We start from the raw sequence: 21,789 nt of genomic DNA on the forward strand, positions 1-21,789 counted from the left end.
ACAGCTTGCAGGGGAGGCTGTGGAAAAATGTGCAGAAAAAAGCGCCTGCCACAAACTATACTTTCATATCACAAAACTGACGTTTGGTTGTCAATCTTGAGGACTAAACTTTATCTATGTTTTTATAATAAACAATTGAACTTTGTGAGGACATCTTCCTGTGGGAATTAAGTCACCGCTTGCCCAAAAATCAGGACAAGAAGCACAGTCATTTTAATTTCCTCCAAGATCTTGAGGTATTGTCAAATAAAAGCATTGTTGGGAAATAATAACTGTGTAACATGGTTGTCACAGGAAGACTGCAATTGGGAGCCCAGCCTTGCAAGCAGGGGCTGTCGTCATGAGGTGAACAATGGCCAAGCTCAGCAGAGGTGATCCGCCGTTCGAGTGCAAAGCAAGTAACTCAGGAGGCCATAAAGAGATGGCTGAAGGTGGCACCGGCGATGCTTCTCTCTTGTTTCAACAACTGTAAACCAGGATGACTAGTAGTGTGGGGGGCTAGAGGACTCTTTTTTGCATTGCTCTTTACATTTATGGTCCTGACAGGATTCAGCGGAAGCGTCTGATGCTCACATGCGGTCGGTCTAACACCGCTTACACATCGAGTTTGTCCAGAAAAGGGCAGCGTGTGCAGTATTTTTATTTCTATGTCTCATTGCTATGATGAAGTCTGTTTTCGAAGGGGAAAGTGAGCGGCTCTCCACATCAGACAGGACCCCTCCCTCCCAAGCCCAGAGGCCGCCGTGCCTTCGATAGTGTGGTAAATAATTTTACCGTACTATTTTTCCATACAATTAATTATCAATAAAGGACAGCTCAATCAAATGAGAGGCAGAGTCCGTGGTATCTGAGTCATACGGGCTTTAATTATGCGACTCGAGTTGCAGGATATCATGTTCCATCACCACTAAGGTTCAGGAAGGGACATTCAACGTTTTATTAGCATTACACATTATATATAGTAAAACAGTATAATTGAAATGAATGCAGTAGGCGTAACAGGTGAAAAGAGAGAGATAAGAACACATGTGCGTAACAGAAGGCGTGTAAAAAGGCGTACACATGGGCGTGCACTGGACATGTCAGAGAAACGTCACAAGAAACGTCACAAGTGGGTGGATGCATAGATAAAGTTTGCAGGATCAGCAGAAACTTATGACCTATATGCACGCGCAACTGAGCATGACGTGTAACTGGGGAGAACTGGGGGCTTTGACTTTAGCACTAGTAGAGGAGACTGGTGTCTGGGATGTCAGGGCAACCTGTACCTATAGCATATCTGGTATCTCATGTTTGGAGGATGTAGTGTCTGAAGTAAAAGGTCTCTCGGGCAGAGGCCGTTCAATACTGAATGCTAGTGCGTGCATACGTGTCTTGGTGCAATGCGCGGGGCCATGGGCCTACCATGGTAACGGGTTCAGTAAATCACTTGCAAGGAGGACAAGGAGGACAGGAAGGCCGGGCCCTTTGCTCTGTAGCCGGGAATATGTTTACCTATTTCACTAGACTGGAATGTGTTTTCGAGGAGGCTGAACAGATAACTGTAGGCAAAATACGATTTTGGCAGGCAGGCCAGGCCAGGCCAGGCCGGGCACCGCTTCGCTGAGCAGGAAGTAAGGCAGAGGTCAGGGATGCATACAGCTTTCAGAGACAGGAGAGACTTGGGGCCTCGTTTAAGGGCCTAGCTCGACTGAGCCAGGAAACATGGAGAAAACGTGTGCGAGATTCAAAAGTGTACCATGTAAAGACGTTGGCACCATAGGCCTAGAAGCCTAATTAACGGGATTTTCTTACAGGACTGGATAGCTGACATGTTAAGGTTGGACGCAAAAGCATATGCGTCTTTCTAGCATGTACGGGAAGGAAGTTACACAACATACAAGGAACATGGGTGCATGGATAGGGTGCGAGTGGGGGACACATTAGCTACCTGAAAATTTCTATTACCTCATTCCCTCCTTGGACCCTACTACACCCTTTAGGATATATCTATATTCATGAGACCATCTATCTGTTCGTAAAGCATCATTTGTTCTTCTTTCTTTATTCGGGAACGGGAACGTGTACTTGGACGGGGAATACAAGCTGTGGCGCACAAGCCGCAAATTGCTGGCCCACATTGCAGACAGAGACAACAACTGAATACTATGACCAATATTATTCCTAGGAATGATAACAATTTCCATCCCCAGGCGGATATCACACTCCAGAGCCAACCGGACCAGGTCCAAGTGTCTGGATTCTGGTGCATCTGATGAGCTATGTTATGGAGTCTTGCTATGGCTTTATACACGGATGGCGCGTTATTAGGAATAAACACGCAACAACTGGATCCGATGACTCTACAAGCCCCGCCCCTATCGGCCAGGATGACGTCAAGGACAAGGCGATTTTGAAGAACAACAAGTCTCATGGCAGACTGCTCCTCGGTCAGGTTACCTAAAGCAAAAGTAGTTTCATTCACTACTGCTTCCAAAGTTCTGGTCAATCTTCGAATTATCTTACTATTTTGGACAGGACCTATGAACCAAAAGTATCCTTTAATATAATCCTTATACTGATCCCATGCTGATTCAGAATAATCAATAACGGGAGGAAGGTCTCTCTTATGTCTTACATGTACAAGGTGTGGATTTCGATGATAATCAGGCGGGGCTAGGAAAACAGGTGGCAATAGGAATGCAATATAACACGTCCCATCCCAATCTAATGGCAGACGTACATAGGCTGTCTGACCACATATAAAATAAGAATGGCGGGAAGCTTTGAAAGTAGACTTTCCTTTATCACTGATTCGACCACAGTATTACAATCACTGTGTCCTAGATGTACTGAACCATTCTTTCTGACACATAATTCGCCTTTCACTGGCAAAACTGTAATAAACGGCAAGTCCGAATTAGTCTCAGACTGCACATTCAGGATCATGAGGTTAAGTGTAAAATTACCTAATCCATACACTTCATTTTCTAGATCGGTCCCTGTCCTTTGGGGAAGACCTTCTTTGTCTGGGAAACATATTTTATTCATAACTGTATTCAGGTTCCCCCATATCCAATTGCCTTGGGAAACCTTGGACTTACTATCTAGGGAAGACATTAAAGTAAACCATGCACCACACGAACCATTATGTGTGAACGGATAAGGAAAGAGGGGCAGAGCTCCCTTGTACTTCTGATAGGGAGGGAGTCGGCATTGCTGGTCTGGTGAGAATGATGTAACATACGGATGAATGTATTGTTGCGCATTGCTAGACGATAGGATAATTCGTGGGGAGGCAGGTCGCTGAAAGTGTGCTCTATAGTGTCATTAGAGGAAGCATGTACATGAGAATCAAGAGGAAAGAAAACATGTAGCATTAAACTTATGCATATGATCGTAAGACTCAGAAGAAACATGAAAATTAATGCGATGTTGCATCGGCTGTGCAAATTTTTACAATACTGTTTTCTCTTTTCGCTTCGCCTATCTCTCTGACTACTTGGGTCTATCTTATACATGTCAGAAACCTGTCTAACCGCTTCACCCGAGGGGGACTTAAACAATTAAACGCTGTCTGACTTACTAGACCTCAATTTGGAACGGTACTCCTGTTGAGGAGTTTTCTCTAGCAGGGGGAGTTTAGAGTCAGTGTCTGAAAGGGGGCAGTCCTTAATCTAAGTCTCTGGACACAGTCCGTGAAATTTCTTAATATGACTGGAGTGTAGCCATCCCTTGCGACCTTCTAGCTTTACGGCGGTCCTCGTTGTCATCAACACCAGCTTTGGCTGCTTCCATCTGGGTTCCAGCGGACTTGTTCTGTCGAAGTTTCTCACATATACTAATTCTCCTGGAACGACTTCATGCGGTTTTACTTGGGTGTTGTCTGGGAAGGCAGCCGTGACCTGTGAACGACAAGATTGCAGTGCAGACATCAAGGAAGCCAAGTAATCTGTCAGCATATTACTTTCAACATCAGTGATCTTTCTGGGCATAGGCGTACCCCACATATTCGGGGGACGACCAAAAATAATCTCATACGGGGACAATCCTGTTCTAGAATGAGCTACCATTCGCATGTAAAAGAGGGCAACTGGCAGGGCTACTATCCAATCTACACCTTTTTCTGCACAGACTTTTGCTAAGCGTGTTTTCAGGGTTTGATTATGTCTCTCAACGAGACCAGCTGCTTCAGGGTGTCGTACGCAGTGGAACTTCCACTGGTAACCTAACAGGAGTGATACCTGTTTCATAAGCTCGGACGAGAATGGCTGTCCATTATCAGAATACACGACACGGGGCAAACCATATCGCGGGAAAAATTCACGGACCAGTTGTTTGGCAGTGGTTACAGCAGTGTAATCGGGGACTGGATATGCTTCTGTCCATCGGGAAAGAGCACATACGACTACGAGGACATACTTGAATCCTCGGCATCTGTCCATCTGGATATAATCCATCTGGAGGACTTCAAAAGGATGGTCAGGAGGATGAAATCCACCTTGTTCCACGGGAACACCTTTGCCTGGATTGAAATGACAACAGATCATGCAAGTACGCACTTTCTGTTTCGCTGCTGCTCGTAAATGCTTATTGAACCAAAGATTCTGTAAACTGTCTAACATAGCTTTCTCTCCTAAGTGTGCTGGACTATGTGCTGTGTTAATGATAACTTGAACCATAGAGTCGGGGAGGAACCATGTGGCTCTTCCCTTCGTCATCCATCCCTGATCTGTCTGGATCCCTCCTTGTTCAGTCCATTTCTTGATTTCATCTGGAGTTGCATGTGTCTGTATGTCGAGTACATCTAGTGTGGGATCCTTAACTGTCAGGCAATGTGTCAGTGAAGTTACTTCAGTCTTTGTCATGTCAGTCGGTATGTCTGTTTGAGCTGTGAGTTTGGCTGTTCGATCTGCCAGGTCGTTACCCTGGGAAATAGTGTCGGTGACTTTAGTATGTGCTTTGCACTTCATAATGGCTATGGCTGTAGGCAAGTGTATTGCTTCTAACAGGGCTTGAATGAGGGGACCGTGTTGTATCTTGGCACCGTGAGAAGTTAAAAAACCTCTCTCTTCCCAAAGAACACCGAAGTCGTGATCAACTCCGAATGCGTACTGTGAATCTGTGTATATGTTTACTTTCTTGTTCTTGGCTAGTATACAAGCTTGGGTCAGAGCGATGAGCTCTGCTGCTTGAGCAGATAATGTGTCAATACGATGTGTTTCTATGATTTCAGTTTCAGTGGTCACTACATATGCGGCCACTAACTCTCCTGTGCTTGTTCTCATGCATGAACCATCCACGTAAAGTGTCAGGTCTGGGTCGGGCAATGCAATGTCTGTCAAGTCTTGTCGGGGCTTTGTCACTGTATTAATGACTTCTACACAGTCATGTGGTGCTGGATCAATTGCACTCGAGGGTAACAATGTGGCAGGGTTGAGTATGTTGCAACGTCTGATTTCTATGTGTGGCTGGAACAGTGTCAGTTCATAACCTGTCAGTCGTGCTATGGTCAAGTGTTGAGTCTGGGTTCGGTTCAGAAGAACTTCCACGGAGTGTGGAACCTGTACTGTCAAGGGATGTCCTAACACTATTGAATCGCTTTGTCTGATAGCTAGAGCTGTTGCTGCAACTGATTTTAGGCACGCAGGCCGAGCCTGGGCTACTGGATCCAATGTACTAGAAAAATAAGCACAAGGCTTGTGGTGTCCTGCTTGATCTTGTGTGAGAACAGATAATGCTGTGCCATCGCGTTCTGTGACAAAAAGTGTAAAAGGTTTGCTGTAATATGGTGTCGCTAAAACTGGTGCTTGACATAAAGCTTTCTTCAAGTCATTAAAAGCTTGTGTATGTTCCTGAGTCCAAGGGAGGACAGTCAAAGTCGCTGCCTCCTGTGTTGTCAACTGTATGAGTGGTTTGGCTAGATATGCATACTGAGGAATCCATTGTCTGCAGTAAGAAGTGAGGCCAATGAAGGCCCGTACTTCCTTTTGTGTCTTGGGTTGTGGCAGATGTGCAATTAACTGGATACGATCTGGTGTCAACTGTCTACCCCTCTTGGACAGCAAGTGTCCAAGGTATACCACTTGCTGGGCACAGAATTGTAGCTTCGAAGGGGACACTTTATGCCCCTTTTCGGCCAGAAAATACAAGACTGTCAGTGATGTGCGTTCGCAGTCACGTTCGGTCCGTGCTGTAATTAACAAGTCATCAACATATTGCAGCAGAGCAGTGTCAGTAGGCATGTGAATACTGTCGACTTGACGTTTCAGTGCTTGGCTGTAAATACTAGGACTTTCCGTGAACCCTTGAGGTGCACGTGCAAATTTGAAGCTTCGGCCATTTAAACAGAACCCGAAAAGATACTGGCTTTCGGGATGAATCGGGACACTAAAGAAGGCGTTCTTGAGATCAATTACAGTGAAGAACGCAGCTTCGGAATCAATGGCAGTTAATAGCGATGAAATATCTGGGACTACTGGGTACTGTGGTATTATACATTTATTGAGTTCTCGAAGGTCAATCACCAATCTGTAGACTGGAGGTGCATTTGGGTCAGTTCGTTTAAGAATCGGAATGATTGGAGAATTACATACATTGGAGTCAGTTTCTACAACTACTCCTTGGGCAATGAGTTCGTCAATAATTTTCAGTAAGGCTGCTACAGCCTCGGGGGGCAATTTGTATTGTCGGATTCGGGGCAGTACAACACCTTGCTTGAGTGTGACACGATAGGGAGTAATGTGCATACAACCTACATCAGTTGGACCTTGCGCCCATAAATGCTGTGGAACATTTTTCAATCTTGGATCAAAATCTCTCAACACATAATGACCCTTAAAGTCACGTAAAAACAATCTCACTCATTCCGGAGAACAACATATTACTGCTCCTAGAGCTTTCAACGTTTTAATACCAAGCAAGTTTTCAGGACATGATTTCGTAAGTAACAGATCTGTAGTACGGGACAATAGACCAACGGCAAGGGGAACTGGCTTTGACACTTCGTTAACAATGGGCTTTCCTGAAAATCCAAGGGAAACATTCTGTGAGCCTGAGAGGGGTGCCCCTGGAACCTCGTCATGACTAATGGTAGTTCTGCTCGCCCCTGTGTCAATCAAAAATTTTCTGTCTTTCCCTAATACCTGACTATGTACATAGGGACCATCTTGATCTACAGGAACCTCGATAAGGGGCAAGCCAACCTCCCTCTCTAGGCTGTTTCATTTATACTGCTGATAATCGGGGTAATCGGACTGTGCATACTGGTACATTTGCTGTGTGACATGTTGCGTTGCGGCAATGGGTTGGGGCTGGGGTACAGCTACTGTCTGTTGTTGTACATTCTGGGGAGGTTGCGTATTCTGTGGAATATTCTGTGGAGCGTGTTCTGGTCTAGGCGGACGCGGTCTCTCTTTCGTTTTGCCTGTAGCAATATTGTGTCTTAGAACGGCACATTCATTTATGAAGTGACCTGGCTGTTTACAGTAATTGCAATTCCCTTTAACAGGAGCTGCAGAATGACTAGTCTGTGTGTTACCCCTCTTCTGACCATCTGCTGGGACGGACTGGGCAACTAGTACTTTCATTTTCGTGTCTTTCATACGTCTCTGTTCATGATCGCGTTTCTCTCTAATTCTGTTCTGGTGATACTGTAACATTTGTAACATTTGGGAAGGCGTATTTGCTTGCCATGTGCTTTCGACTTTCAATACTCTGTTTTTAACCTGGGGTAAGGAATTCTCGACTAATTTGGTCACAAAAAGATGTGGATATGATTCGCTACTTGTTTTCAGGCCACTATTAATAATGAAACATTTCTCGAATCTAGAATAAAAATCACTAGTGTCTTCGTCTTGTTTCTGTTTGCAGGCTGAGATTGCATCCCAGTCTTCCTTTTTAACTGTCAATAATCTAGGCAAGACTTGTACTAATAATCCTGGTAATGCTTTAGTTTTGTCCCCAAGACCTATACCTGGGGTTCGTCCTTTTTCTTCGTCTTCTAATTCTGCCCAAACAATCTTTTTATCTCCCACCTCCCATTCTTTCTCTTTCAGTTTTTCGTAAATACCAGCCGGCAACAATACTTTTAACATTTTAAGAATGTCGGGATACGTATAGTCTCCCATGAGTAACATGTCTTTTAATTCACGGTGAAAACCTGCCGGATCTTTATCATGACTGGGCACTATTTTCTTCATTTCCAATAATTCCATTTTGGTCAAAGGAGTGTATACGAATACTCGTTGGAGCTCACCCCCTGGGGTCAGGACGGGATGAACTTCTCGTAAGGGATTCTGTCTGTCTATGTAAAATGGTTCTCTTACTGGGGGTGGAACAGAAACAAAATGTGGAGTCAGGAAAGTTCTGTATTTGTGACGTTGTTCTAGAAAGGTATTAATTAAATCGGTACCTAGGCCTCTCCATCTTTTCAGGAGTAATTCTTCCAATATATTATATAGGGGACCTGGATCAGAATGCTGACTTTCATATAGTGTAATGAGATGTTGGATCATGTACATACCAGCTAATCGCTGTTCGTCTGGGGTAAGACTCAAAAATGTTTGCGCTACTGAATCATCTTTATATATGCTTTCATTTCCAGCCCATTGGACTGCTGACCGTGCTAGTTCCTGATCACGCATGGTACTAAGTTCACTGTAACCTATTCTTTCTTTCAGTATTTTATCGGTGTCTTGGAATACATGTTCAAGAGAACATTGTTCTGGTATGGGGGAAAGGAAACGTTTCTTGTTTTCTAGACGGATGGGTCTTGTCAAAAGGTCTGTCAAAAGAATACTGTTTAGGAAGCCTCGCTTTACCTACGTACGCTATTCTGTCTGGGTCTTCTACTGTATTATCTATTTCTTCCTCCTCTGAGGATTCATTCTTGTCTGTCTCGGCCTCCGTAGCCGCATTTTCTTTTTCATGTATTATTACAATTTCTTTACGGATCTTCCTGTACATGGCTTCTACGCAATTTTGTTTATCATGTTTACAATCTGCTATATTATTACTCCAATTCATCAGTACGTCCATCTCTTCTTTGCTAGCACCTGGCCGATCTCGTTCCCTTATCAAACAATTTATCAAAAACCGTAAGATCATTCTTTGTGTCTCAACCTTGTGATGTGCCATGGCCTCGCGAATGCATTCTGGTCTCTCCCCCGTTCTAATAAAATGGTATATATTGTCTAGATGGTTTGTCATTTCTGGTAAAAGCATCAAATAATTTGCAACACGACGTAAACGTAACGAAATTAACATCATTTCGCCTTCACCTGGTACTGGGTCATATGTGCAATCTGTAATGTACGGTCTTAGGGATGCAAAAGTCGCAGCTTTCGGTGTGCGCTGTAATGCTGCTTCTCTGTATGTCATTCTTTTTACTTGAGGCGGGGTGACAGGTTGACCCCCTACGGCGCCTCCTGAAGCGGAAGCGTAGCTATCAACTAGATGTGTTGATACTGCTGGCGTCATAGTTGGAAAAGTAGGTGCAGGTAATGTAAGCGGACCCTGGGTCGTCGGTATAGCAAAAGGATTGTGAGGACTGACAGCAGGAGGAACAGTAGTAGTAGTAGTAGTAACCGGAATAGTTGTGACAGGGACAGTGGTGACAGGATGGGAAGTGACAACGGATGGAGAAGTCGAGTCTTGAGTGGGTGGGGGTAACGCGTCTTGAGCAGACTGCACGGGCTGAGTAGGCTGCTGTACGTTTTGAACAGGCGGGAGAGGTTGCTGTACATTATTAGTTGGTGGTACGCGTACATTGGTATATGCTGGAGCTACATCATCTAAATAGGAAGAAAGGAAAATGTCTGCTGCGGTCTGTTTGTGACGGAGTTTAGTCGGGACCAGTGGTGGTGGCAAGTTACAGGGTACTTCCGGGGTCGCCTTGGGCAGGCCCTCGGCAAGAACAGGATACAAGCCTGTAATGAGTGCGTTTCTTTGACGGTCTAATTGTTCTAATCTGACTTGTTCTCCTTCTTCTAGTAACTCCTTTTCTCTAGCTTTTTCAGATTCTTCTCTACTTTTCTCTGCTTTTCTGATTGCTTTCTCTGTTCTTCTATGCGATTCTTTACGCCACAATTCTATGGCATCTTTCTGGGATTGTCTGGCTTTCTTTTTCCATAATGCTTCTTCTACTCTCATGATGCAATCAGCATCCCATGTCCCTGAGACAGGCCATCTATACTTCTCTTCCAGATCCCTAGTGTAATCTACCCACAAATCTAGATACAGTACGGCATCTAAGCCTTGCTTATGGTACATAAAATATCCTGGAGTGTCCCTAGGAGGGACGGGAACTGCTTCTTCAAGTATCCCTTTCCTAGTTCCTATCTGACGTAATTTTGAGAACAATGGCATTTTCGAACTGATTTGAACGTGAGCACAGTAAACACAGTAATGAATAGCAAACAATCATTCATACCACGACATTAAAACACATTGAAACATGTCAGGCTGATATTACCTGGTACATAGAAAACACAAACTCTGAAAGTCTCGAGATACAACACTAGAAAACTGGATAACTAGATGCACTGCTAAAACAGTACAGACAATACTGGTCCCATAAAGAGACACGTCGGACCGTATTCACATAAGTGAACACGTCTGGACCAGGTCTGTGTACCCAGACCTGTCTTGACCGGGCACAAATTAATGAACCCGTCTAGATGCGTTCCCAACAACGGTACTCACCGGGAAGCAAGAAACTGAAGGCCTCGGAAACTGGACTGGACTGGACTGGACTGCTACGACGTCTGGCTACCTCGCATCACGCTACCACGCATGCGCTTCGGAACAGGTGGACCTCCGGATACCTCGGACCTTGCTCTCTCGACTTGGGGCTCTGGTCGGGATCCTCCGCATTCCTCACCGCCTCGTCTGGATGCCGGACCGCAGTCTCCGTCTCCTCCGTGGGCCCGAGGGAGATAGCAGGAAAACCCGCAGGCGTGCACGGTTTCCGTCGCGGCTGTAGAAGGGGTCAAAGCCTGCGTAACATCGCCGGCGAGTGGGGAATGGGGGATCCCTGTTCGGGCGCCAGATTATGTGGTAAATAATTTTACCGTACTATTTTTCCATACAATTAATTATCAATAAAGGACAGCTCAATCAAATGAAAGGCAGAGTCCGTGGTATCTGAGTCATACGGGCTTTAATTATGCGACTCGAGTTGCAGGATATCATGTTCCATCACCACTAAGGTTCAGGAAGGGACATTCAACGTTTTATTAGCATTACACATTATATATAGTAAAACAGTATAATTGAAATGAATGCAGTAGGCGTAACAGGTGAAAAGAGAGAGATAAGAACACATGTGCGTAACAGAAGGCGTGTAAAAAGGCGTACACATGGGCGTGCACTGGACATGTCAGAGAAACGTCACAAGAAACGTCACAAGTGGGTGGATGCATAGAGAAAGTTTGCAGGATCAGCAGAAACCTATGACCTATATGCACGCGCAACTGAGCATGACGTGTAACTGGGGAGAACTGGGGGCTTTGACTTTAGCACTAGTAGAGGAGACTGGTGTCTGGGATGTCAGGGCAACCTGTACCTATAGCATATCTGGTATCTCATGTTTGGAGGATGTAGTGTCTGAAGTAAAAGGTCTCTCGGGCAGAGGCCGTTCAATACTGAATGCTAGTGCGTGCATACGTGTCTTGGTGCAATGCGCGGGGCCATGGGCCTAACATGGTAACGGGTTCAGTAAATCACTTGCAAGGAGGACAAGGAGGACAGGAAGGCCGGGCCCTTTGCTCTGTAGCCGGGAATATGTTTACCTATTTCACTAGACTGGAATGTGTTTTCGAGGAGGCTGAACAGATAACTGTAGGCAAAATACGATTTTGGCAGGCAGGCCAGGCCAGGCCAGGCCGGGCACCGCTTCGCTGAGCAGGAAGTAAGGCAGAGGTCAGGGATGCATACAGCTTTCAGAGACTGGAGAGACTTGGGGCCTCGTTTAAGGGCCTAGCTCGACTGAGCCAGGAAACATGGAGAAAACGTGTGCGAGATTCAAAAGTGTTCTTTGTAAAGACGTTGGCACCATAGGCCTAGAAGCCTAATTAACGGGATTTTCTTACAGGACTGGATAGCTGACATGTTAAGGTTGGACGCAAAAGCATATGCGTCTTTCTAGCATGTACGGGAAGGAAGTTACACAACATACAAGGAACATGGGTGCATGGATAGGGTGCGAGTGGGGGACACATTAGCTACCTGAAAATTTCTATTACCTCAATAGTACAGATTCCTAGGTGATGACAGGTCCCAGGATGGGACTTCTTGCAGCCACAGGTGTAGTGACGTTTGGACACCACTCTCTCCCCTCAAATGTCTTATACGTGATAACGCGCCCGAGTCGGGCGGGAAACTCCCGATTTTTACAGCAGTAAATAAGAAACTTTTGCTTCACACCTGAAATTGCCTTCACTACAATGGAAGTCAGTGGAAAAAATAAACTCCCCCGTATTTTCTACAAAACTTTCTTCCTCTTCTCATATGTTGGCACATATGTCAGGTGCACGATTTTCTGGTTGCAGGAGAAATCTAGTGTTTGGTTTGGTGGCGCCCCAGGCAGCTGCCCCTATTGCCATAGAAAGGGGCATGTATATGGCTGCAGGGGAATTTAACTGGTTTTCGCCTAATGTGGGATGATGAAATGCGGAGGGTGGTCGACATAGGGGTTAAACCGTCTGCAGACATCTGTGTGCTACTTGGAGGTCACCAGCTCCACATATCTGGTGGTCCTCAGTCTGAGGTGATCGCGTGCCACTTGGGGTGTAAAGGCAACACCTGTTATTTACAGCATTACAAAAACGCAGCATCCATGATGACAAGCATCTTATGCCGAATCAAACATTTAGTTATTCGTCACAGGAGGTCATGTTGAGTTTTTTAGTGTTGGAGTATATAAGAATATTCAGAATCTGTAACTACTACTTGAGGTACACCGGCTATTTTACTCAGCTGAACATACTCTTAACCCCATTGCGTCCAAAAGGTGGACCCCATTTTATTCTGAAAGTGATAAGGAAACAAACCCTTAGTAGCTTTAAAGGCAGCTTTTTGGGCGCCTTTTATGGCTACGAACCCCTAGAGGTCATATGGTGGCATAGAGTTGTTACCTGGGCTAAGGCAAGCCTTTAGCTGTATCCAGGCCCTAATGTGACTGTGTCTGGCCAGCATCATGGATCCTTTTGTGCACCTTAAAAACCAGCATTGCAAAAAGCCAATACCAATAAATCTGGCTGTAATCTGTGAAGGTTTCCCAAGACCCTTTCTGCGTGACCAGGTTGGCATTTTTAATTATGCCACTACTGTTAGTTTTGTCAATATTTGTTTTGCACACAGCACACACAATTACAACACAGACCCAGATACAGCTAACATTTAACAAGCATTGGAAATGCAATACGTCTCGGATTTATTTGAGTTAGAGCTAATGGCATTGTAAATGGCAATGTCTTTTAGCCATGTGTTATGGAGTGTATGCATGTGGTGTGTAGTGGAATTATGTGGGTTGGATTTGAGTTGTAAAAATGGTGGCATGCTGCGCCTTAGATGAATATGTGTAAAAGTAAAGTGCACCATATTGATATTACTACAATAGTTAATTGTGGATGCGTTAACAATTGATGTGTGCACTGATGGCTGGTGGTGTGTGTGCCTGGTGGAAGCGTGCACTCATGGCTGGTGGTGTGTGTGCCTGGTGGAAGCGTGCACTGACGGCTGGTGGTGTGTGTGTGTGGTTGTGTGTGGTGGTGAGTGTGAGGTGGTGAGAATGTGGTGTCCGAGTGTGTGTGGTGTATGTGGTCTTATGTGTGTGGTCTTATGTGTGTGTGGTGGACTTAGTTCCAGTTTTTGTACCCTGCACACTCACGCACTGCCCCTACACACTCACACACTGCTCACCCTACACACTCACACACTGCTCACCCTACACACTCACACAATGTTCACCCTGCACGCTCACACAATGTTAACCTTGCATACTCACACACTGCTCACCCTGCACACTCACACACTGCTCACCCTGTACACTCACACACTGCTCACCCTACACACTCACACAGTGCTCACCCTACATAATGCGAAAAGACCTAGCTCTGCCCTTTGGCCTGTGTTGTAATCATACAGTAGGTTGTGAGTAGTTGGACTTTATAAGTTGGGGCATTCCCTCCTTGCTGCTCCCCTCACAGAGGGCCGGCTGCTTTTATGAAGCTCCCAAGACACTTGTTCCCCCGTTCTTTGTTTTAGCTTCTGTGTGTCAGTGCACCGTGTAAGCGCACACGCATACCCTGCTCTCTCTGGAACACTCACTCTGCAGAGTTACTCTCACTCTGCTGTCACTCTCACTCTGCAGTCACTCTCACTCTGCCGTCACTCTCACTCTGCTGTCACTCTCACTCTGCCGTCACTCTCACTCTGCCGTCACTCTCACTCTGCCGTCACTCTCACTCTGCTGTCACTCTCACGTCACTCTCACTCTGCAGTCACTCTCACTCACACACGGCTGGTGGTGTGTGTGCCTGGTGAAAGCGTGCAATGAAGGCCGGTGTTGTATGTGCTTGGTGAAAGCATGCACTGACGGCTGGTGGTGTGTGTGTGTTCCTGGTGAAAGCGTGCAGTGACGGCTGGTGTTGTGTCTGCCTGTTGAAAGTGTACACCGACGGCTGGTGGTGTGTGTGTGTGTGCCTGGTGAGTGTGTGGTGGTGAGTGTGTGGTAATGAGTGTGTGTGTGGTGTTGTGTGTGTATGATGTTTGTGTGTGTGTGGTGTTGTGTTGCATGTGTGGTGTGTGTGGTGTGTGTGTGGTGTGTGTCTGTGTGGTGTGTGATCCTCTGTGAGACACCGGGGTCTGTCGTCTGGAATGGAAGCTTTGGTCAGATGGGGGAGCATGGAAATGTTGCGCTCCTGTGAAAGAGCTGGCAGGTGATTGGGGTCCCCCTTAGAAGGCAAAGACTCTGAAAGCAGTGTCCCTGTCTTTAACACCACCACACCAGTGTGCCTCAAGTAACATGTGCCAGGTCTTCTACAACGCAGGGGCAGAGAGGAGAGGAGAGGCAGGACAACGCAGGGGCAGAGAGAAGAGGCAGGACAACGCAGGGGCAGAGAGGAGAGGCAGGACACAACGCAGGGGCAGAGAGGAAAGGCAAGTGACAACGCAGGGGCAGAGAGGAGAGGCAGGACACAACACAGCGGCGGAGAGGAGAGGCAGGACACAACGCAGGGGCAGAGAGGAGAGGCAGGACACAACGCAGGGGCAGAGAGGAGAGGCAGGTGACAACGCAGGGGCAGAGAGGAGAGGCAGGACACAACGCAGGGGCAGAGAGGAGAGGCAGGACACAACACAGGGGCAGAGAGGAGATGCAGGGGCAGAGAGTAGAGGCAGGACAATGCAGGGGCAGAGAGGAGAGGCAGGACAACGCAGGGGCAGAGAGGAGAGGCAAGACACAATGCAGAGGCAGAGTGGAGAGGCAGGACAACGCAGGGGCAGAGAGGAGAGGCAAGACACAACGCAGGGGCAGAGAGGAGAGGCAAGACACAACGCAGGGGCAGAGAGGAGAGGCAAGACACAACACAGGGGCAGACAGGAGAGGCAAGACAATGCAGGGGCAGAGAGGAGAGGCAAGACACAATGCAGGGGCAGAAAGGAGAGGCATCTGGAGGGGAGAGTTAACTAGGGGAAAGGGCAGGGACATGAGCGGCTTTGAAATGGGGCTGGGGGCTGGGGCTAATGGGAACATTGGCAACATAAAAAGGAATTAAGAAGGTAGAAAAAAAAATGAAGTGAAATTAGAGAAAAGGTGGTGAGAGGAAACATACCAGAAAGATAGAGGTGTGCTATTGGAATGAGAGGGGGTGCTTGAGGCGTGGAAAGGGAAGGAAGAACATGGAAACTGGAAAACGAGAAGAAGAGCATTGGCAGGTGGAGAGGCAGTGACTCAGAAAGGTGGGTGCCTTTTACAGAGCAGGAGAGGGCAAGGAAAACTAGAAGGGAGAGCGGCACGCGGGGAAAGAACCCGATAGAGCTGAAATTGTGCATTCAGGAGAGCAGAGAAGGCCAAATAGGGAAGTGAGGGGCGGGGACAGGAAGGAACAGGACGGGAATGGGCAGAGCAGGCCTATAATAGGGAGAAAAACATGCGCAGAAATATAAAAGGGCGGGGGAGAGACAGACAGGCAGAATAAAAAAGAAAAGGTGGTGCGAGGCGGAAAATGTGCAATAGGGTAGAAGGTCTCTTGTATCCTGGAGAAGATAGGGGAAGAAAAAGTGGAATAAGATACGGCTTGTGGTGAAGAGCAGGGCAGGCGGGAGACAGGGACGTGGAACTGGTGAGAGGAAAGGGGCAGTGTAGATCGCACAGAAGGCGAGGGGAGGGAGGATACGCGAAATCAGTGGTGAGGGAACGGGTTGCAGAGAAGGTGCTGAAGAGAGATAGAGGGAGAAGGGTGGTGGTGACCGGTGCGGGGGCTGGGGTTGGACAGGCGGTTAGGGAGGGGTAGGATTGAAGCAAGAGAAGCAGAGGGGTGGAAGGGGGCGAGAGGGAAGGAGGGCTGCAGCCCTGGAAGATACAGCTTTTTGTTTTACACTCAACATGTTCATTTTTAGAACTGTCAAGTATAGAACTCTCAAAAGGTAAACTTGGATTTGAGGTCATACACTAGGGCTTCATGAAAAGAAATACTCACAGGTAGACAAAAACAACACAGATACTTTTGGGTGGCAAGCACTTTTCAAAACGGTATGCTGAGCTCCGTGCACATGCTCTCACTTCCAGAGATGCCCTGCATTTTACTAGAGGAGCTTTCAGCTGGTCTCAATCAAAAGGTACCCTACAGGAAAAAATGGAGTATGTATATTCCCAACAGAGACATGTACGTATATGGCTTTCGGGACCGCCTATCAGCACTTAGAACGTATATCGCCATAGAGACTGTGTTTATTTATAACAATGTCCATTATCGGGGGTGTATATTCATACTGGGGAGTGTGCATTATCACGGATAACGCCCATAATTAGGGGAACTGTAGGAGCGTGGATACCTGACTATGGTTACCCCAGATTTTTTGCCTTGTGTTTAGCTGGTTTCCTGCTAATCAGGGCCCCAGGCTATCTGCTCTCTATTTAAAATGGACTCCATGTACCCTAGGTGCATAACTAATTGGATATTGGGTCACCTTATCAGCCCCTGTACAGTGTACTATAGGTACCCAGGGCATAGGTGCATCCAAGGCCTACCAGGGGCTGCAGCATATCTTTTGCCACCCCTGGCTGGTTATCCAAACTGACACAACTGGCTGATCACTCAGCTGGGACAAGGTCGTGTAATCACCCCTTGCTTAGATATAGTATACCTATATCTGAACCTATACCTGGACACATATATACCTATAAGTCACTCCTATGGCAGGCCTTAACAATCCTGGAGTTAGAGTGCTTGGTTTTATGTGAGATGGTGCTCTAGCATGAGCTGAGCTTGTCTGCAGCTTTCGGAGCACAGTGTTTTGCCGCCCGAGTATATATGTATACGTCTACACACCTGGCCCTCTCCCAGGCATTATGTGGGCATCGTAGCAACAACATAAAAATAAACAAACATTGGCATAGCCAATAGTTCTCGCATTTGGGACCTTATAATCTGGCCTCCGGGGGCCGTGCTTCACCAATGGTGCCCCCAAGGTGGTCCCCAGGCCCAGGACGCTGGCCAGTGTGGTAGCAAAGTACGACTCAGGACCCCACTGCAAACAGGCCCCAATGCGATGCAGCTGTCCACGGTGCCACCCTAGGATCACCTCACCCCGCTCACTTCCCGGTTCCGGCAAAGGCCTGCTGGCCAACGCGGGTGCCGGGGGGGAGGACTGGGGCACCGGTCACCTCTCAGAGTCAGTCTCCCCCGTTCCGATCACCGGGCGCGGGAACAGTAATGGTCGTTGTGAGAAGTTGGCCTGGCATATGCTGTTCACTAGTTATAGTGAACACCTTGCAACAGTCCAATTCGACCCTTATTGTGTTAGGTTAAAGACAACCTTTAAAGAAAGCTATCCTAGTGGTAGCTGTGTAGAGCATCCTTCAGGGTAAGTCTTGATGGAGTGTTAAGCTTATTGTTTTACCATAGGTAACCTCTTGAATAGCCAAATGAAAGAGTAGTCCACACAGGTATATATTCAAAATATATGTATTTATTCTAGGAACAACCCTACTAGTTTATTTATGAGACTAGAGGCAAAAGATACATTTTCAAACAAGCATTAATAGTTACAATAAATAGCACTGGAATCACAGGGCCCCAGTGGGGGACCAAACCATATATCAAAAAAGTGGTATAAGTACCACGACAGTTCGACAGACAGTGCCTAGGGCACTTAGGATCGCTGGCCCCTTACGAAACCACCCAAGGTAGTTAGGAAGGGGACCCACAGGGGACGTGTGCAGTACTTAAACTAGGACAGGTATCCCTGTGAAACCCTATGGGAATGTCGCGGTTGGAAATAACAGGAATCTAGACACTTCAAGCAAGAGTTCGAGTTCAGGCGTTTAAAGTTAAGCTCAAGGTGGACCCACACCCACGATAGTACCTAGGGAACTACTGTTACCTGCCCCTGGGAAGCCAGGTGCATAGGTCGTTTTCGGTGTCGGGTCAAAGTCTCGTTTTCAATGGGAAAACAGGAAGAACTGCTGCTGGAAAGGAGAGTCGTTGATGTCGTGCAGGTTGAAGATGAAGATCTTGAAGAAGAGGACCTGAAAGCAGAGGGGACAGAGTCTGGGTCACTAGCCAGTGACCAGGAGCCTCAGGAGGTTACACCTCCCTGTGACAGGATACCTATTGTCCAGCTGCCTGGGCTGGAGTTTCGTCCAGAACTAGGAGGCCAGACTCTTATCTGTGGCTAATGGGCTCCATTTTGTGATACGTGTGCCCTTTTAAAATGGTTACCGGCAGTTGCAGCTTGTGCCATGTCACCCCCTGAGAAGGGTGGAATCAAACTCCCCCTCCAGTACTGGAGTGGGGGTATGATTCCAAGATGTTTGACACCAAACACGACATGGTTTGGTGCAGCCATTCTCAAGATAGCATTTGACCGCGAGCTATATAATGCACTTAAGAGTATATGGTATGGCTGCACTATAAACAACCTCAAAATCGATATAACGAAAGTTGCAGAGGGGCTCTGCTCATGCTGAGGGTCCCCCTCACACATAACCATGCACCCTGCCCTGTAGGATTACCAGGGCCCCCCCAGGGCGATGCTGGGCTCAGCGCCACCCACTGCTCGGCCCAGCTGCAGTTCCACACCACGCTGCAGACCCTGTGCTGAACCAGGGGCCGCTCCGCCGTCTCATCTCACGACGTCTTCCACGGGGTAGCGTTCACGGTCGGGCGAGGGATCCGACTCCGAGCACCTCAGCCTTTACACTGCCACTCTGGAGCACTGATACGCTGCACGCCAGGCCATAAAATTATTCATAATCTGTCCGGTGGGTGGCATGGCAGTTTAGTGGTCCTGGGCCAGTTGCATGGCATCCGTTTAGCGTCCGCCAAACTTGAAAACATCCTCCCAGTCTTTTTAAGTGTTGCAAAGCACATGGTTTGAACTGAAATCAAGAAAGGTATGTCCAGTTATGACCAATGTGAGTACGGAAACTTGGAAACTTATATCTATGATGTTCGATTGACTTTTGTCACACTTTTTCATTATTTTCAATAGAAATGGATGCCACAAAGTATCAAGAGCTTCTGGATTATGTAAGCCGTAATGTGTATCCTGAAGGTTTCAGTAAAATGAAGAAGAATGGATTACGTAGACTGGCTAAAAAATTCACCATTGACTGTACTCTAATTTTCCAACTATTGTTTTTTTTTATTACAATTTAATTATAGACATTTTAAATCAAATTGGGTACTTGCTTGAAATGATCAATATGAAGTGTAAATCATGTAGCTGATACATACAAATAATAACTTTGGTGCTAACAACTATTGCATAGTACATTTGGTTTATTTATATACAATGTTATGGGCCTCATTTCGATGTTGGTGCGGCATAGGGACTCCCCATCCTAAAATGTTGTCTGTATGGATTATCATGTTCCCTCCACTCCCTGCCACAAGGGTGGCAGGGAGGAAGATTAGTGGCTCTTAGCGGGCTCCCCTTCATCACTGGCCCTTTTGCTTGGGTTGGGCACCTATGGTGCCCCCCAACATATCCCTGTACCAAGTGACAGTCACAGCATGGTGCCTGTCATGTAGTACATGGAGATGTTTCACATCCCTGTTTTCCATTGCGGCGTGTGCATCATGGTAGCTTGTGTTACGGCCGGTTGAGAAAAGGGAGGTTCAGACATGCATAGTTACTTAAAAATCTTTTGCATTGTCCTTTTGGTTTTTACAATAGATGGTAACTTGTTCTACACTGGTAAAGAAAAGAAGTCAAAAATTGTCATTGGTGGAGAAGCTGCCCAAAAATGTTTTTGTGAATTTCATTCATTTCTAATTGGTGGCCATTCAGGAATCAACAAAACCAAAAAAAGTATTAGCACGCAATTTTATTGGCCAAAGATGACAATTGATATTGATCAATGGGTGAGTTACAAATGTCCTAGCCTTTCAAAACAATTTGTTGTCAACTAAAAATCTCACTTGTTATTATGTCTTAAAAGCCATTCTTAATAGCCTATTTATTTTTGTTTTTACTATCTCAAATTTTAAATCTCTCATTCTCTTGCTCATGGGTCTGTTGTCCCATCCATTGGTGTTTATTACATTTACAGTATTTCTTTAACCTATCCATTATGCCATTGTGTACACCAATATAATGACGCTGTTTTCTAAAGATATGTTCTTTAGAAATCTATTTATTTTGCAGATGAACTTTAAATAATGTAATTTACCACAAGGAAGTGTGTCAGGCACTAGTTTTGGAGGGTATGCTATTTGTATGCACACTGTCTACATTAGAGTTATGAAGTCAAAACGTAAATGTGAATTTATTCTTTTTGTGACTCCATTTAACATTTTTTTTGAGAGATCTTTATTTCTTCATTTTCAGATCAAAGAGTGTGATATTTGCCAAAAGGAACAACCTGCACTCCAGATTTGCTCTGAATTGAAACCAATCAAAGTATGTTGTATATGTGTTATGTTTTGCTTGATGAAATTACAGCTTGGTTGGCATGATTTTAAATATTTAATATAAATGTTTGAGACCTGAAATAAATGCAACATTTGTGAAGAATAATTGAATTGGGAATTTTTGAGATTTGATTACATTTATTTTTCATTTGTATATGAACAGGTGGAAGACGTTTGGGAACTTGTAGGAGTGGATTTGATGGGACCTTTACCGACTACTCCTACAGGATACAAATATATTCTGACAGCAACAGACTATTTTTCGAAATGGGTTGAGGCATTTCCACTAAAATCAAAGACTGCAGCCGAGGTTGCTTCCAGACTGTTGCAAATGTACTTACGCCATGGAAGTCCGAAAAGGGTTCTATCAGACCAAGGCCGGGAGTTTGTCAATGAAGTCAGTTTCCAATTTAGGCCTTACATTTCGATAATGCAATTAGGAGAATAACACTTTGGTTTGTTAAATATATATATAGCACAATAAAACATTAAGCAGTAAACTCCGTGGTCCGTACCCGCTTTGTCGCAATCCATTACAGATACTGAGCTGCAACTTGGTGATATATTTTTAGATATAAATTTAATACATACATTTTGTAAAAAATGACTCTTTTTTATGGTTTGAAAATGCAAATAAAGCACAGTAAACGTAAATGTAAATTCTGGA

At 45.9% G+C, this 21,789-nt stretch overlaps 1 long non-coding RNA gene across 2 annotated transcripts in view; it reads left to right on the forward strand.

The window, feature by feature from the left end:
- The window catches only part of LOC147696793 (uncharacterized), a 65,428-nt gene extending 43,869 nt beyond the window's left edge, over positions 1–21,559 (forward strand). Inside the window, exons 1-3 of one of the 2 annotated variants that reach the window (XR_015299266.1) lie at positions 20,426–20,573; positions 21,040–21,111; positions 21,286–21,559. This is a non-coding gene — a long non-coding RNA (uncharacterized LOC147696793). Of the gene's footprint in view, positions 1–20,425; positions 20,574–21,039; positions 21,112–21,285 lie in introns of those variants that run through there. The other variant, XR_015299265.1, reaches the window with a different exon arrangement.
- The last annotated feature ends 230 nt before the right edge of the window (positions 21,560–21,789 follow it).

Source organism: Lissotriton vulgaris, chromosome 8, assembly GCF_964263255.1.
Source record: "Lissotriton vulgaris chromosome 8, aLisVul1.2, whole genome shotgun sequence".
Classification (NCBI taxonomy): Eukaryota; Metazoa; Chordata; class Amphibia; order Caudata; family Salamandridae; genus Lissotriton; species Lissotriton vulgaris.